This window comes from Squalius cephalus (genome assembly GCF_949319135.1).
Source record: "Squalius cephalus genome assembly, chromosome: 8".
In the NCBI taxonomy this organism is placed as follows: Eukaryota; Metazoa; Chordata; class Actinopteri; order Cypriniformes; family Leuciscidae; genus Squalius; species Squalius cephalus.
Genome location: NC_137129.1, coordinates 20240137 through 20252980, shown reverse-complemented (window position 1 = coordinate 20252980; position 12844 = coordinate 20240137).

Sequence of the window (12844 nt, the reverse complement as noted above, 5' to 3'; positions counted from 1 at the left end):
AGTAAGCACCGCTCCATTGTGATGTTTCCAAGTACATTTTTGCGCGTGTGAAGAGGATGATTTTTTCCGTCGATATTGGAACACGAGTGAAGTACAAAGCCTATAATAAAGAATAGTTTAGCATCCAAATACATGGCAAATGTTGAAACATTTTGATTCTAATGAGAGGGTTACGTGAGCCCAACACTGCTTACTTTCGGTTTTTTTTTTTTACATTAAATTTAAAGGATTTGTTGTGGAATATTTTGAGTGCATCATAAAATCAGAATAAGGTAAGTCAAGTAATATTTTCTGTCTTTTATATATTTATATATGTATATGTGTATATATGTATATGTGTGTGTATATATATATATATAAATATAGCTGCGAGCAGCGATGAAGGGCCAAAGCCGGCGGTACCGCCACCCCGGTGCCTTTAGGTAACTAAAGGCCCCGGGGTTGCGGTGCCACCGGCTTGGGCCCGTAATCGCTGCTCGCAGCTATATTTTATTATTTTTTTTTTTTGCCTTTTTGCCACTTTTGGGGCCCTTAACATACTCAAAAACTCTTGAAATTTTGCACACACGTCAGAACCCGCGGCCATCAGGGCCGGACTGAAGCTGGTACCCGGGCGTGGCAGGGGGGCTCGACAGCGCCCCCTGGAATGGTGTCCGAAAACTTGGTCCATAAATCAAACACGCTTGCATATAATAATATGAAACTCGGTACACATATATATCTCATCGGGCCGAACAACTTTCGTGCTCTAAGTTTTACAAAAGCCCAACAGGAAGTCAACTATTATGGGTTGTTTGAAAAACGCATCCTCTGGAATTTGAAATACTCCTCCTAGAAAATTCGTCCAATCGCAACCAAACTCAGTGCGCATGAAGATAAGACATTGAGGATGCTAAATTGCGGACGGATTTTTGATATCTCAAACGGTTTGGCTGTGGCGAGGAAACAAATTTATGGCGAGAAAAGAGAAACAGGAAGGGTGTTATAACTTCTGCATACATTGACTGATCTTGATAAAACTTCAGCAGTGTGTTCATGGTAAAAGGCCGATCACATGGATGTGACAATTGTGAGTCCAAGTTATAGCGCCACCAACTGGCAGCAGGAAGTGTGTCACTTTCAAAATGCTTTGAAATCCCCCTCTTATATTTACCCGATTTGCTTCAAACTTTATGTGTATAATGTAGACACACGGCAGATGTAGACCTGTGAAAGGATTATTGATATCTTAGAGACTGTTGTCGTGGCAACGCATCAAACTTTAATATTATTTTCAGATGCTTTTGAGACTCTTCACATGCTTGAAAATGCATGAAACTCGACAGACACATCACATTTATTATCCAGTAGACATGTGCAAAGTTTCAGAAACGGGCGTGGTGGAATAGCTCAGTAGCGCCACCTTTAGTCAAAAATGGGGGCTTAGTTTTTCATAGAATTACAAAACTTGGTATGTATATTGTTCTCATCAAACCGGACAACTTTCTAATTTACCGTTATTAGCTCAGACCATCAGAAAGTCAGATATTTTGGTTTGAATGTGGATTTTCTGGAGAATTTTCTCTCTCTCTCTCTGTCTCTGTGTGTGTGTGTGTGGAGGGGGTGGGGGGGATTTGTCTATTCCATTTAATCTTTGTTTTTCAAGGTTTCAGGGGCTTTTGGGGCCCTTAACATGCTCAAAAACTCTTGAAACTTTGCACACAGGTCAGAGCCCACGGTCATCAGGGCCGGGCTGAAGCTGGTACCCGGGCGTGGCAGGGGGGCTCAACAGCACCCCCTTGAACACGGTCTGAAAACTTGGTCCATATATCAAAAACTCTTGCATGAATTAATATGAAACTCGGTACACATATAGATCTCATCGGGCCGAACAACTTCCACACTCTAAGTTATTAGCTCCGCCCAACAGGAAGTCTGCTATTATGGGTTGTTTGAAAAACGCATGCTGTGGAATTTGATGTACTCCTCCTAGAGAATTCATCCACTCGCCTCCAAACTCGGTCAGCATGAAGTCAAGACATTGAGGATTCTAAATTGCGGATGGATTTTTGATATCTCGAACGGTTTGGCCGTGGCGAGGAAACGAATTTATGGCGAGAAAAGAGAAACACGAAGTGTTATAACTTCTGCATACATTAACTGATCTTGATGAAACTTCAGCAGTGTGTTCGTGGTAAGAGGTCGGTCAGATGGATGTAACTATTGTGAGTCAAAGTTATAGCGCCACCAACTGGTAGCAGGAAGTGTGTCACTTTCAAAATGCTTTTGACAAAAGTGGGGGGGTTACTTTTACCCACAGTTACAAAAATCAGTACGCATATTGGTCTCATCGAGCCGGACAACTTTCTAATTTACAGTCATTAGCTCTGAGCAACAGGAAGTCAGATATTTTGGTTTGAATGTGGATTTTTGGGATATGTCAGACTCTGAGTTTTTAGTTACTCCTCCTAAGTGCTTTATTTTATTCACACCAAACTTTTTCAACATGATAAAAATATATTAAAGATATATATATATATATATATATATATATATATATATATATATATATAAATATAGCTGCGAGCAGCGATGAAGGGCCAAAGCCGGCGGCAACTAAAGGCATCGGGGTTGCGGTGCCACCGGCTTGGGCCCGTAATCGCTGCTCGCAGCTATATTTAGGGCCCAAGCCCTGAAAGGGTGAAGGCCCTATTGTTTTCGGTAGGATTATTGTTTATTATTATTATTATTATTATTTTTATTTTTTTTTTCTACTTCTCGGGCACTTTTGGGGCCCTTAACATGCTCAAAAACTCTTGAAATTTTGCACACACGTCAGAACCCGCGGCCATCAGGGCCGGACTGAAGCTGGTACCCGGGCGTGGCAAGGGGGCTCGACAGCGCCCCCTGCAATGGTGTCTGAAAACTTGGTCCATAAATCAAACACGCTTGCATGTAATAATATGAAACTCAGTACACATATAGATCTCATCGGGCCGAACAACTTTCGTGCTCTAAGTTTTACACCAGCCCAACAGGAAGTCGGATATTATACGTTGTTTGGAAAACGCATATAATGGAATGTGAAATACTCCTCCTAGGGAATTCATCCGATCACCACCAAACTCGGTATGAATGAAGTCAAGACATTGAGGATGCTAAATTGCGAACGGATTTTTGATATCTCGAACGGTTTGGCCGTGGCGAGGAAACGAATTTATGGCGAATAATGGGACACAGGACGTGTGTTATAACTTCTGCATACATTTACTGATCTTGATGAAACTTCAGCAGTGTGTTCGTTGTAAGAGGCCGATCACATGGATGTGACTATTGTGAGTCAAAGTTATAGCGCCACCAACTGGCAACAGAAAATGTGTCACTTTCAAAATGGTTTGAAATCACCCTCTTATTTTTACCCGATTTGCTTAAAACTTTATGTGTATAATGTAGACACACGGCAGATGTAGACCTGTGAAAGGATTATTTATATCTTAGATACTGTTGCCGTGGCAACGCATCAAACTTTAATATTCTTTTCGGATGCTTTTGAGACTCTTAACATACTTGAAATTGGATGAAACTCGACAGACACATCACATTTATTATCCAGTAGACATGTGCAAAGTTTCAGAAACGGGCGTGGTGAGGGGCTCAGTAGCGCCACCTTTAGTCAAAAATGGGGGCTTAGTTTTAAGAAGAGTCACAAAAATCGTTATGTATATTGTTCTCATCAAGCCGGACAACTTTCTAATTTATAGTCATAAGCTGTGACCAACAGGAAGTGAGATATTTTGGTTTGAATGTGATTTTTTGGAGAATTCTCTCCCTCTCTCTCTCTGCCTCTGCGTCTCTGTGTGTGTGAGGGGTGGGGGGATTTGTCTTTTGAGTGAGATTTGTTTAAAATTCCTGTTTTTCAAGGTTTCAGGGGCTTTTGGGGCCTTTAACGTGCTCAAAAACTCTTGAAACTTTGCACACAGGTCAGAACCCGCGGCCATCAGGGCCGGGCTGAAGCTGGTACCCGGGCGTGGCAGGGGGGCTCAACAGCGCCCCCTGGAACGGGATCCGAACACTTGTCCATAAATCAAACACACTTGCATGTAATGATATGAAACTCGGTACACATATAGATCTCATCGGGCCGAACAACTTTCGTGCTCTAAATTTTACGCCAGCCCAACAGGAAGTCGGCAATTATGGGTTGTTTGGAGAACGCTTGCTGTGGAATTTGAAACACTTCTCCTAGAGAATTAATTAAATCGCCACCAAACTCGGTGTGCATGAAGTCAAGACATTGAGGATGCTAAATTGCGGACGGATTTTTGATATCTCAAACGGTTTGGCCGTGGCGAGGACACGAATTTATGGCGAGAAAAGAGAAACACGAAGTGTTATAACTTCTGCACACATTAACTGATCTTGATGAAACTTCAGCAGTGTGTTCGTGGTAAGAGGCCGATCAGATGGATGTGACTATAGTGGGTCAAAGTTATAGCGCCACCAACTGGCAGCAGGAAGTGTGTCACTTTCAAAATGCTTTTGACAAAAGTGGGGGGGTTAGTTTTACCCACAATTACAAAAATCAGTACGTATATTGGTCTCATCGAGCCGGACAACTTTCTAATTTACAGGCATTAGCTGCAACCAACAGGAAGTCAGATATTTTGGTTTGAATGTGGATTTATTTGCAAAATCGGCCTCTGAATTCTATATATATATATATATATATATATATATATATATATTTAAAGTGACAAGACAGAGAATATTACTTGTCCTATATATATATATATATATATATATATATATATATATATATATATATATATATATATATATAGCTGCGAGCAGCGATGGAGGGCTCAAGCTGGTGACACCGCCACCCCGGTAACTAAAGGCAACAGGGTGGCGGTGCCACCGGCTTGGACCCACAATCGCTGCTCGCAGCTATATTTAGGGCCCAAGCCCTGAAAGGGCGAAGGCCCTATTGTTTCCGGTAGGATTATTAGGGCCCAAGCCCTGAAAGGGCGAAGGCCCTATTGTTTTCGGTAGGATTATTATTAGGGCCCAAGCCCTGAAAGGGCGAAGGCCCTATTGTTTTCGGTAGGATTATTTATTATTAGGGCCCAAGCCCTGAAAGGGCGAAGGCCCTATTGTTTTCGGTAGGATTATTGTTTATTATTATTATTATTATTATTTTTTTTTTTTTTTTTCTACTTCTTGGGCACTTTTGGGGCCCTTAACATGCTCAAAAACTCTTGAAATTTTGCACACACGTCAGAACCTGCGGCCATCAGGGCCGGACTGAAGCTGGTACCCGGGCGTGGCACGGGGGCTCGACAGCGCCCCCTGGAATGGTGTCTGAAAAATTGGTCCATAAATCAAACACGCTTGCATGTAATAATATGAAACTCAGTCCACATATAGATCTCATCGGGCCGAACAACTTTCGTGCTCTAAGTTTTACACCAGCCCAAAAGGAAGTCGGTTATTATACGTTGTTTGGAAAACGCATACAATGGAATGTGAAATACTCCTCCTAGGGAATTCATCCGATCGCCACCAAACTAGGTGTGAATGAAGTCAAGACATTGAGGATGCTAAATTGCGGACGGATTTTTGATATCTCGAACGGTTTGGCCGTGGCGAGGAAACGAATTTATGGCGAATAATGGGACACAGGAAGTGTGTTATAACTTCTGCATACATTGACTGATCTTGATGAAACTTCAGCAGTGTATTCGTTGTAAGAGGCCGATCACATGGATGTGACCTTTGTGAGTCAAAGTTATAGCGCCACCAACTGGCAGCAGGAAGTTTGTCATTTTCAAAATGCTTTGAAATCACCCTCTTATTTTTACCCGATTTGCTTCAAACTTTATGTGTATAATGTAAATACATGGCAGATGTAGACTTGTGAAAGGATTATTTATATCTTAGATACTGTTGCCGCGGCAATGCATCAAACTTTAATATTCTTTTCGGATGCTTTTGAGACTCTTCGCATGCTTGAAATTGGATGAAACTCGACAGACACATAACACTTATTAGCCAGTAGACATGTGAAAAGTTTCAGAAATGGGCGTGGCAGGGGGGTTCAACAGCGCCACCTTGAACAGGGTCTGAAAACTTGGTTCATATATCAAACACGCTTGCATGAATTAATATGAAACTCGGTACACATATAGATCTCATCAGGCCGAACAACTTTCCCTCTGTCAAGTTTCACGCCAGCCCAACAGGAAGTCGGCTATTATGGGATGTTTGGAAAACGCTTGCTGTGGAATGTGAAGTACTCCTCCTAGAGAATTCATCCCATCCCCACCAAACTCGGTGTGCATGAAGTCAAGCCATTGAGGATGCTAAATTGTGGACGGATTTTTGATATCTCGAACGGTTTGGCCGTGGCGAGGAAACGAATTTATGGCGAGAAAAGAGAAACACGAAGTGGAATAACTTCTGCATACATTAACTGATCTTGATGAAACTTCAGCAGTGTGTTCGTGGTAAGAGGCCGATCAGATGGATGTAACTATTGTGAGTCAAAGTTATAGCGCCACCAACTGGCAGCAGGAAGTGTGTCACTTTCAAAATGTTTTTGACAAAAGTGGGTGGGTTAGTTTTACCAACAGTTAAAAAAAATCACAATATATGTTGGTCTCACCGAGCCGGACAACTTTCTAATTTACAGTTATTAGCTCAGAGCAAAAGGAAGTCAGATATTTTGGTTTGAATGTGGATTTTTTGGATATTTCAGACTCTGAGTATTTAGCTACTCTTCCTAACTGGTTTATTTTATTCACACCAAACTTTTTCAACATGATGAAAACACATTAAAGATGCTAAATTGTGAACGGATATTAAACATCTCAAACGGTTTTTCTATAGTGAGGGACTAAAGTAATGTACAAAAAGGAAACTAAAAGCCTCATCTTCTAAAAATGTAATTAAACACCATTTATTTCTATATAAAAGTATAAAAATATCACAACTAAACCCATTTTATTCTTTTTTTTCAATCTAATAAATATTTATAAGTTTAAAAATAGTAATTGTAAAAGTCAAGTCATACATAGGGCTATACTGCCCTCTTGTGTTCAAAATCAGGTAGGCCTATTGTATCTACATAAAAATATACTAGTGACGGTGAGAATATTTTACCACCGGTTAATCGACGTGTGACACCGCTGGGGGCTTTTGAATCGCCAACATAAAAACGAAAGTAAAATATGTTCGTCCGCACTGACATTGATAGTGGTTGAGCGAGCGTTTCAAATTAATTCCTATGGAAGTAGGAATTAACTGAAAAACGTTCACTCTGTTCTGCTCGTTCCTCGCCGTGGATGCGCACCGTTATGAATGCCCGTGCAGCCATGAGCATTTTAGTTTAATTTTAAAATTAGCGCCTTTCGGGGGTGGATTGCTTGAAATTATTTTACAAAAGCACAATGTTGTGTTTTATTGCGACTGTACACAAATATAAGTTAACACTTTGCAGTTTGAATGTCGTCCTGTATAATGACGGAGTATGTTTTTATGTGTCCACTGTTCCATCGCGCCCACGCCACACACACACACGCACACACACACACACACACACACACACACACACACACACACGGTTTACTATCTTTGTGGGGACTCTCCATAGACTTAATGGTTTTTATACTTTACAAACTGTATATTCTATCTCCTCACACTAACCCTACCCCTAAACCTACCCATCACAGAAAACTTTCTGCATTTTTACATTTCCCAAAAAACTCATTCTGTATGATTTATAAGCTTGTTTACTCATGGGGACCTCTATTTAGGTCCCCACTGTGACACGAGTCCCCATGAGTCTGTGTGCATTCAGGTTGAAGTCCCCACCGGGATAGAAAAACATGAACACACATATACACACACACACACACACACACACACACACACACACACACACACACACACACACACACACACATTCCAGCATTGCAATCTTGACATTGATCATTATAGCCTTAATAAAATATAATAATAAAATAGTCAACCTAACATATAAAAATTACACTGCTTTAAATAGTCAGTAGTACAATTCGTACATTCACAGTAAGCACCGCTCCACTGTGATGTTTCCAAGCACATTTTTGTGCATGTGAAGAGGATGATTTTTTCCATCAATATTGGAACACGAGTGAAGAACAAAGCCTATAATAAAGAATAGTTTAGCATCCAAATACATGGCAAATGTTGAAACATTTTGATTCTAATGAGAGGGTTACGTGAACCCAACACTGCTTACTTTCATTTTTATTTTTACATTAAATTTAAAGGATTTGGTGTGGAATATTTTGAGTGTATCGTAAAATCAGAATAAGGTAAGTCAAGTAATATTTTCTGTCTTTTATATATTTATATATGTGTGTATATATATATATATATATATATATATATATATATATATATATATATATATATATATATATATAAATATAGCTGCGAGCAGCGATGAAGGGCCAAAGCCGGCGGTACCGCCACCCCGGTGCCTTTAGGTAAAGGCACCGGGGTTGCGGTGCCACCGGCTTGGGCCCGTAATCGCTGCTCGCAGCTATATTTATTATTATTATTCTTATTTTTCTGTCAACCTTTCGGGCACTTTTGAGACCCTTAACGAGCTCGAAAACTCTTGAAACTTTGCACACGGGTCAGAACCCGTGGCCATCAGGGCTGGGCTGAAGCTGGTACCCGGGCGTGGCAGGGTGGCTCGACAGCGCCCCCTTGAACGGGGTCCGAAAACTTGGTCCATAAATCAGACACGCTTGCATGTAATAATATGAAACTCGGTACACATATAGATCTCATCGGGCCGAACAACTTTCGTACTTTTACTTTTTACGCCAGCCCAACAGGAAGTCGGCTATTATGGGTTGTTTTGAAACGCATGCTGTGGAATTTAATGTACTCCTCCTAGAGAATTCATCCAATCGCCTCCAAACTCGGTCAGCATGAAGTCAAGACATTGAGGATGCTAAATTGCGGACGGATTTTTGATATCTCGAACGGTTTGGCCGTGGCAAGGAAACGAATTTATGGCGAATAAGGGACACAGGAAGTGTGTTATAACTTCAGCATACATTATCTGATCTTGATGAAACTTCAGCAGTGTGTTCGTTTTCAGAGGCCGAACACAAGGATGTGATTATTGTGAGTCAAAGTTATAGTGCCACCAACTGGCAGCAGGAAGTGTGTCACTTTCAAAATGCTTTGAAATCACTCTCTTATTTTTACCTGATTTGCTTCAAACTTTATGTGTATGATGTAGACACACGGCAGATGTAGACCTGTGAAAGGATTATTGATATCTTAGATACTGTTGCCATGGCAACGCATCAAACTTTAATATTCTTTTTTGATGCTTTTGAGACTCTTAACATACTTGAAATTGCATGAAACTCGACAGACACATCACACTTATTATCCAGTAGACATGGGCAAAGTTTCAGAAACGGGCGTGGTGAGGGGCTCAGTAGCGCCACCTTTAGTCAAAAATGGGGGCTTAGTTTTACCTAGAATCACAAAACTTGGTATGTATATTGTTCTTATCGAGCCGGACAACTTTCTAATTTACACTTATTAGCTCAAAGCAACAGAAAGTCAGATATTTTGGTTTGAATGTGATTTTTTGGAGAAATTTCTCTCTCTCTCTGTCCCTGAGTGTGTGAGGGGTGGGGGTGATTTGTCAGTTGAGTGAGATTTACTTTTTCATTTGTTTTTCAAGGTTTCTGGGGCTTTTGGGTCCCTAAACGTGCTCGAAATCTCTTGAAACTTTGCACACAGGTCAGAACCCGCGGCCATCAGGGCGGGGCTGAATCTGGTAGCCGGGCGTGGCAGGGGGGCTCAACAGCGCCCCCTTGAACGGGGTTCTAAAACTTGGTCCATATATCAAACACGCTTGCATGAATTAATTTGAAACTCGGTACACATATAGATCTCATCGGGCCGAACAACTTTCGTGCTCTAAGTTTTACGCCAGCCCAACAGGAAGTCGGCTATTTAGGGTTGTTTGGAAACGCTTGCTGTGGAATTTAATGTACTCCTCCTAGGAAATACATCGATTCGCCTCCAAAGTCGGTCAGCGTGAAGTCAAGACATTGATGATGCTAAATTGCGGACGGATTTTTGATATCTCGAACGGTTTGGCTGTGGCGAGGAAACGAATTAATGGCGAGAAAAGAGAAACACGAAGTGTTATAACTAATGCATACATTAACTGATCTTGATGAAACTTCAGCAGTTTGTTCATGGTAAGAGGCCGATCAGATGGATGTAACTATTGTGTGTCAAAGTTATAGCGCCACCAACTGGCAGCAGGAAATGTGTCACTTTCAAAATGCTTTTGACAAAAGTTGGGGGGGTTGTTTTACCTACAGTAGCACAACTCAGTACGTATGTTGATCTCATCGACCCGGACAACTTTCTAATTTAAAGTCATTAACTCCGACCATCAGGAAGTCAGATATTTTGGTTTGAATGTGGATTTTTTGCAAAATCAGCCTCCAAAAGGCACTAAAAGCCTCAAATCTTCTAAAAATGTAATTTTATACCATTTATTTCTATATAAAAGTATACAAATATCACAACTAAACCCATTTTATTCTGTTTTTAAAAAGAATTTTATTCTAATTTTATTCTAAATTTTAAAACAGTAAAGTAAAAAATAAAATTCAAGTCATACATAGGGCTATACTGCCCTCTTGTGTCCAAAAGGACATCAAAATAATATATAAAACTTTTTACCAGCTAGGCCAATAATGTATTTAAATATACATTTATTAGGTATGTGTCTGAGGATATTTTCCCACCGGTTAATCGACGTGTGTGACACGAGCGGGTGCTTTTGTATCGCTAATATAAAAGTGAAAGAAAAATACGGACGTCCGCACGGACATTTATAATGGTGCACACACAAATCACACACACGTTGGAAAGAATTATGCTTTTAAACAACACTAAACCGCCATTAGATGTCGCCAAGTGACCGTCTTAATGAGCGAGTCATTGATTCATTCGTTCAAATGATTCGTAATCCATAACATACAGATCCATAAACATGGATCCATAAACATCCAATCCATAAACATAAACAGATGTTTATGGATTGATCATTCAATCTTTGAGTCAACCAATTCGTTCAAAATGCTGAATCATTCAGTTATGAGAAAACACGTTCCTGTGAGATGCGTTCTTCTGTGATCTTTGTTTAACTATTTCCGCTGCTGAAACAGAACAAAAACAGTCAATATTGCATCTAAAATGTAAATGACTTCATTTTAACTGTTAATAACCTGTTGTATGAAATCAATATCACAGTTTCAATAGTGATTGTATTCAGGAAAAGTTAGGTACGGAGAGCGAGCGATTTCAACGAAATCAGAACTAAACCCATTTTATTCTTTTATTATTATTATTATTCAATTTAAGAATTATGTTTGAGTTTAAAAAAAGCCAGAATGTTTTAGTCCAAAAAATAAATAAATCATGCCATGGATTGCTTGAAATTAAATTTTTTTATTATATTTATTTTTTCGTTTTGGCTTTGTTTATAGTTTATTTTTAAGTTTTTATTCTTGTTCCGTTCTGAATATCATTACATTTAAAGGATTTGTTGTGGAATATTTTGAGTGTATCATAAAATCAGAATAATTCTCTCGATTTAGTGATCCCCTACTTATTATTTTATTTTATTTTTTTCTTTGTTCTAATTAGGTCAGGCAAGTAAAATTATCTGTGTCTTGTCCCTTAAATTTATTTATATATATATATATGTATGTATGTGTGTGTGTGTGTATATATATATATATATATATATATATATATATATATATATATGTGTGTGTGTGTGTGTATATATATATATATATATAAATATAAATATAGCTGCGAGCAGCGATGGAGGGCCAAAGCCGCCGGCACCGCCACCCTGGCACCAGGATTGCGGTGCCACCGGCTTGGGCCCGTAATCGCTGCTCGCAGCTATATTTAGGGCCCAAGCCCTGAAAGGGCGAAGGCCCTATTGTTTCCGGTAGGATTATTTATTAGGGCCCAAGCCCTGAAAGGGCGAAGGCCCTATTGTTTTCGGTAGGATTATTATTATTATTATTATTATTATTATTATTATTATTATTATTATTATTATTTTGTCAACCTTTCGGGCACTTTTGGGGCCCTTAACATGCTCGAAAACTCTTGAAATTTTGCACACAGGTCAGAACCCGCGGCCATCAGGGCCGGGCTGAAGCTGGTACCCGGGCGTGGCAGGGGGCCTCGACAGCGCCCCCTGGAACGGGATCCGAACACTTGTCCATAAATCAGACACGCTTGCATGTAATAATATGAAACTCTGTACACATATAGACCTCATCGGGCCGAACAACTTTCGTGCTCTAAGTTTTACGCTAGACCAACAGGAAGTCGGCTATTATGGGTTGTTTGGAAACGCATGCTGTGGAATTTGATGTACTCCTCCTAGGAAATTCATCCATTCGCCTCCAAACTCGGTCGGCATGAAGTCAAGACATTGAGGATGCTAAATTGCGGACGGATTTTTGATATCTCGAACGGTTTGGCCGTGGCAAGGAAACGAATTTATGGCGAATAATTCAAACAGGAAGTGTGTTATAACTTCTGCATACATTAACTGATCTTGATGAAACTTCAGCAGTGTCTTAGTTGTAAGAGGCCGATCACATGGATGTGACATTTGTGAGTCAAAGTTATAGCGCCACCAACTGGCAACAGGAAGTGTGTCACTTTCAAAATGCTTTGAAATCACCCTCTTATTTTTACCCGATTTGCTTCAAACTTTATGTGTATAATGTAAACACAC